Source organism: Hipposideros armiger, unplaced genomic scaffold (assembly GCF_001890085.2).
Source record: "Hipposideros armiger isolate ML-2016 unplaced genomic scaffold, ASM189008v1 scaffold_634, whole genome shotgun sequence".
NCBI classification, from domain to species: domain Eukaryota; kingdom Metazoa; phylum Chordata; class Mammalia; order Chiroptera; family Hipposideridae; genus Hipposideros; species Hipposideros armiger.
Genome location: NW_017731984.1, coordinates 596,558 through 603,147, shown reverse-complemented (window position 1 = coordinate 603,147; position 6,590 = coordinate 596,558).

Genomic DNA, 6,590 nt, shown 5'->3' with positions numbered 1-6,590 from the left:
CTAAATCAGAATTACAAGGAATCTTGAAGGACTTTTTTAAGATTAAAAAAAAACAAACTATGAATAATAAAGTGGAATAACTACATATCTATCAATAATTATTTTCAATGTAAATGAATTAAATGATTCAATCAAGAGATGGGGTGGCTGAATGGATAAGAAAACAAGACCCTTACATATGTTGCCTACAAAAGACTCACTTCAGATTGAAAAATACTCACAGACTGAAAGTAAAGGGATGGGAAAAAAATATGTCATGAAAATAGGAAAACAAACAAACAAACAAACAAACAAAAACCTGGGGTAGCAATACTTGTACCAGAAAAAATAGACTTTAAAACAAAGGCTATAACAAGAGACAAGGAAGGATCCAGTATCCCACTTCTGAGTAATTATCTGAAGAAACCCAAAACACTACTTTGAGGGGTCATGTGCATCCATATGTTCATTGCAGCATTGTTTACAATAGCCAAGATGTGGAGGCAGCCTGGGTGACCGTCAATGGATGAGTGGATAAAAAGCATATTATACATATATACAATAGAATATTGCCTGAGCAAGGGAAGAGAACAGTTCTTGCCATATGTGGTGGCATGGATGGACCTAGAGGGTATCGTGCTGAATAGAAAATATCAGACAGAAAAAGACAGATGCCTCTATGTGATTTTTGCTTATAGGTGGAATCTAAAAAACGAAAAAAAACCAAACAAAACAGAAAAACAGAAAAATAAAAGAATTAATTATATATTTTAAATATTGCTAATGAAACAATGATTATAACCAGGATGAGGATGGATATACATACATACATACATATATACATATATATATATATATATATATATATATATATATATATATATATGTATATATGTGTGTGTGTTGTGTCTGTGTACAAAGAAGCAAATTACCATATCATGACATGGTGTTGTGGTTGTTGAAAATTATTACTCAGGGAATAAACAGAATGAGAGAAATGTAAGGAAATGTTATAAAATTATTTTGCATAATTGTTTAAATATTTGGAAGGAACATGTAGACAGTCTGAAAGAATGGAAAAGAAAGAGTATAAGAAAGATGAGAAGAAAATTGGGTATCATTGAGAGAGAAGGACAAGAATGATTTTAAGATATTGAAATGGAGGTGAAGAGTTCCTGGTCAGGATTGTAGACAATAGGTTTTTATATATGAGGACTACTTAAACATATTTTAAATTATTTGCTGTACTGTATCTAACTAGAAAGAAATCCTCTGAGTCTTATGTTAAAGCCGAAAATGTTAACTGACTTGTGTAGTTCCTTATGAGGAAAGCAAGGAAATAGAACCCAGTGTCACATCAAGCTCCATGTAGGATGGGTAAACAGCAACAAAATGAAAAGGGTAGATGTAGAACAACTGTTCTTTCAATTGAATTAGAACAATTTGTTCAAGGGCTGACTGGGTGGAATGAAAACCTGTATCTTATATTCCAGGACATATTGGGAGGATGGAATTTTAGAGTATCCTAGAGTACACAGGGATAAATTGGGACAGGCAGATTCTGCACCAATGATAGCATTGATTTAGAACTCTATTTTAAAAATATTAGGGAAGGTAACCCCTGATTCTGGAAATCTGTGCTTATTTGTACAGTTGACACATCATTATCTCTATGGCTAGCTCTATATTTCTCTATTAACTCTAGCAATATACCATACTTATATCTACTCAAAACTGTTCTCTAAAATAATAATCCTATTAAAATAAAAATGAAAAGATCAACATTACACCTTTTTAAAAGTTTCCAAATCCCTGTTCTAACAAATATATGACTATCCATGCTCTTGGAGGTTCATATGCATCATGGTTTCTCACAGAACCATGCAATTTAATGGTTCTTGTGTACCTTTCTTAAGTAGGTGGTAAAATCAAAATCAAGAAAGGGAAATAGAAAAGGGTTTGCCTGAAGCCATACACCTGGTCAGACAGTGATAGGCTCTGAATGTATTTGTAAAGGGAATTTGGTTTAGTTTTACCAAAGTACATTGCTCAACATTTTTCAAAACACTGCTTAGGTTCATTTTCTAGGTGTGTAGGAATCACTAATTAAATATGAGCTATATCATATTGGAGATGCATATATGTATTGTTACATTTCAGATGCATAAAAATCAATAAAATTTGAGAAATTAAGTGTAGCTTTATAATATATATATTTTTGCTGCACTGTCCTCAGTATTCTAAGAGCTTTTCTGAGGTGCAGCATAATTGTCCATCCATCATTTCTAGCACACCATGATTTGATGTTATAAGAATCATAATAAAGGAAGAAGAATGTGTGCTCTTTTCCCAATAGAGGCACATTTATAAAGATTTAAAATTATGTTTTATTCATGTAGGTTTCAGTAAAATCAGTGAGGTATTATTTATGAGTATTAAAAATTATAAGCTAACCTAATGCCCATCAAAGGCAGTTGTCAAATAAACTATGGGGCATCAATCTGATGGGATACCGTGCATGAATAAATAGTGAACATTTTGAAGTCTGTGTAAGGAAACTGAAATGAGAATATGAAGAGTTGTTTTTGAGGGGTTTATACAAATTTTAATTTTAATTTTATTATTAATGCATTATATTGTTTCTGCACTTGACCTGTGCTGGAGAATTTCATGTGCACTTGAGAAGAATATGTAGTCTGCTTTTGATATGTGATATATTTATTGTGCATATGTCTAAGTGTAGCTGTTTTATAGTGTTGTTCAAGTCTTCTATTTACCTGTTAATCTTAGGCTTAGTTTGTTTGCAGGATCACAATCTTTTAAAGTCATATTGAAAGTTAAGTAAACCAAATGTGGTTATATAAAATTTTTATCTAAAACTTTTGTACAAAAATGAGATTTTTAAGAAGAGAGCAGCAGCCAGAAATCCAAAGTAAATATAAAATTATTGAAAAGAATACATAAAAAGAAAGAAGTTTTAGGTAAAAAATTTACCATACCTATTTTATTGCCAGAGAATGTCAACGTTATAAAACAGACTCTTTCATCTCCAGCTGATAATTAAGAAAATGTCAGTTTGCCTAAATGTTTTGCTTTCTGACCTTCTCATAGCAATCATCTTAAAATTATATCAATACTGAATTTGTCTTCACTTTTCCTTACAGTCACATAAAATTATATATAGTAATCTATAAGGTAGAACGATAGCTTCAAATTTGAATTTAGGAAACTTAGGTAGGCACCCAGTTTATTAAATATCATTGTTTTGAGTGGCACTCTCAAGCTGCCTCTAACTAGGTTTTCTTTCAACTATCAATAAATTATTATTACAGTTATCTGTCCTAATGATTTTATGACGTTGCTTTTACAATTAATGTTATCTAATTAATTAGTAAATAATAGCAAACTAAATTCAATATATATATATATATATTGAATATATGAATATATTGAAATAAAGCAAAATAATATGGTTGCTAACAGGGCCCAGGCAGGTTCAGGCACACGCAAGCGGCGGCTCTGGGCACAGGGCCGGGCTGTCCAGCTGTGTGCAGGCTCATGTATGGACCCTGACCCTGGACCTATGGACCTTGACTCAGGAGCCTGCTGCACAGGCGCTGGACTCCAGCTACATAAGCTCTTTCTGTAAACATGACTTGCACTTGCGGGAGGGAGCATGTGCACTTCCGTGTGCTCTCCTCCCCCAAAACCTCTATATAATGGTTGCTATTGCTGATTAAAGACGCTGCTTCCTCCTCATGTCGGCTCCGCGTGCTTTCTTTACCCGGGGCATCTCACTGCGGAAAGCTCCCCCGCAACCCCCCGGTGATGACAGTCACACTGACAAAAGTTGACATCTTTGGGGACACACAATCTTTTGAGAACATTAAATGAATGTCTGACATTTGATAAAAAAAACTGAATCCTGATTTAATTTTGGCAGGAACATTTTCTCAGGTTGAAGAGTTGTGACAAGAGATATGTCATCAAAAAGATTTTTTCCTTCTTAAAGGTTTGTCTCAGGTTTAGGTGACAGGTAAACCATTCAAATATTCCCTGTCTTATTGATAATTTTGTCAGATGTTCCACTTCTACATAACCTTTATAATTATGGAATATTACATCATAATGTTGCCACTAAGAACTTGATGTTGGTTCATGCAAAACAGACCCAGGAGTTCCATATAGTGCTTATATGATCATGTAATCATTATCTCAATTTGCTTTCAGAAAATGAGAGAATTATAGCAGTGTGTGTTTATTTAGTTATTAATCATTATGTATTAGTACTCACAATTAAGGACAACAGGGAGAGATGACTGAGAGATGACAATAGAAAGACTGTCATGGACAAGATCAGGAAGCTTCTGCCTCGGTTTGCCAAACATTTTACAGAACTATATCTGATAGTAGATACAGGTTCAATGAAGGGATATAATTGAATAGATTTTATTTTAAGTTTATAAACCTGAAAAATAGATTAATAAACAGATATATGGAGTAAGACCAGAGGAAGAAAGGTTGGTTTGGAGCATGAAGCAATAATAACTTTTTTTTTAAAAAAAGAGATCATTTCATTCACTAGAATTCTAGCAATCAATGAGGTGAATGGGATAGAAGGATTTGTGGTTGATTTCTTTCTTTCTTTTTAAAAGATTTTATTAGGGAATTGGGGGATGGGAACAGCGTTGGGGAATTGGGGAAGGGGAACAGACAAGTTGCTGTCCTTTTGTTCTTCAGCTTAGTTGTGGAGGACATTGCTTCACTAGCCGATGTTGGTATTATCGTTGCCCTTTTCCCGGTTGAAGCAGTTGGTTGCTGGCCATTGGAAAACCGCTCATGCTGGCTGCCGGCCACTCACGGTAGCTCACAGCAGCCCGCTGCAGCCCCACTGCAGCCTATGCAGTCACCGGTAACTCATGGCAGCCCAGCTCCAGGTTGAGCGGTTGTTCACCATCTTAGCTGTAGAGGGTGCACTGTCACTGGCCCATGTAGGAATTGAACTGATGGCCCTGCTGCTCAGAGCTCATGCTCCCAAGCCAACTCTTAACCAACTGAGCCACTCAGCCGGCCCTGTGGTAGATTTCTACATGGGAATCTCAGAGTGAAATAATTATGATCTGACATATTTTATATTTTTTTATTGATGACATTCTTTTTTATCCCACATCTTCCTTCTTCATGAAAGCTGACTTTTTTTTTCTATTTCTTCCATCGCTATGTTTCCATATGTATAATAATTCCTATTTCATGTATGAATGGATAGAGGTCACTATTTGGGGAATAAAGGACTATATAATCAAATATTATCAGTAATTATTTATTCCATAGGTTATTCTCTAGTTCTACCTTATAATAAATTTTGATGTTTTTTTATAGTTAGATAGGCCAAGTCATAATTTAGTCAGTCCTTGGCTTCTTTTTCTTAGCAACAGGATAGTAGCAGAATTTCAGTTTCACCAGTTTCTAACATAAGGTACGATAGACAAATAATTTTCTGTGTGGTGTGTGTGTGTGTGTGTGTGTGTGTGTGTGTGTGTGAATCTTCAAGGAATATTGTGTGGGGCAGATGGAGTTACACAGAGATTAAAACACATACTCCATGAGTTTGAATACCAACTTCATGTCTTACTCATTCTCTGATTCAGGGCAAATTATTTAATCTTTTCATACATCGTATTTCTCATCTCAAAATGAGGTAAATTATTCTATAGTTTGTTATATAGTTTGTTATAGTTTAGTAGTTCATTAAATGAACTACTAAAGTAAGCAAAAGTAAATTATTTAATATTTATAAAATACTTGGAAATTTTCCGGAACATAGCATTTTCTATATAAGTGAATTTTAAGTAAAAATTGAAAGTATTTCTGGATTTATTTTTCTAGCACTAGGGTAGATCAAATAAGCATCTGCTGAAAAGACCAAAAATCTGAAAAATAATGAATATTTAAGTATTTTATAAGTTTTTGGCAAGGAATTAATGAACTTTATGAGCTAAAATTAAGTGAAAGCAAAAATGAGAGCTAAACCAAACATTCGTGGTGTTTTCATCAAACCCTAATATTATACTGCTGAACTTTATTAATGACCTTCAGGGCCTGAAGAACTGACATTAGATCCTAGAGGAACACTCCAGACAGGAAGTTTAACAGGAGACCACTACCATTACACATGATAATGAACTAAATACTCCCACTTAAAACAGCAACAACAGAACACGAGGCAAGATGAAAATCCATGTCAGTTATGTTTTTTATGAGAAACTTTTAAAATATAAAGACATGAAAGATTAAAGTAAACTGATGTAGAAGAATATAACAAGTAAATGCTAATAAAAATATGACCATAAATAAAGGGAGTTATTAAAAGTCCCTTTATTTATTGCATAAGACCCTTGCTGAAAAGGTCAGTGGGTTAAAAATTAACAATTCCAAAATTATATGTATATAAGAACGTGCTGAAATAGATAAAGTAGATACTGTTGGAACCACACAGAGAAGATGGCAAATTCATAGTTAGTAGTAGGTAAATTTTGTATATATTTATTTGTTTATTTTCATATTTGAATATTCCAACTACAATGTAACTCCATTAGGCAGTGATTTCCTGT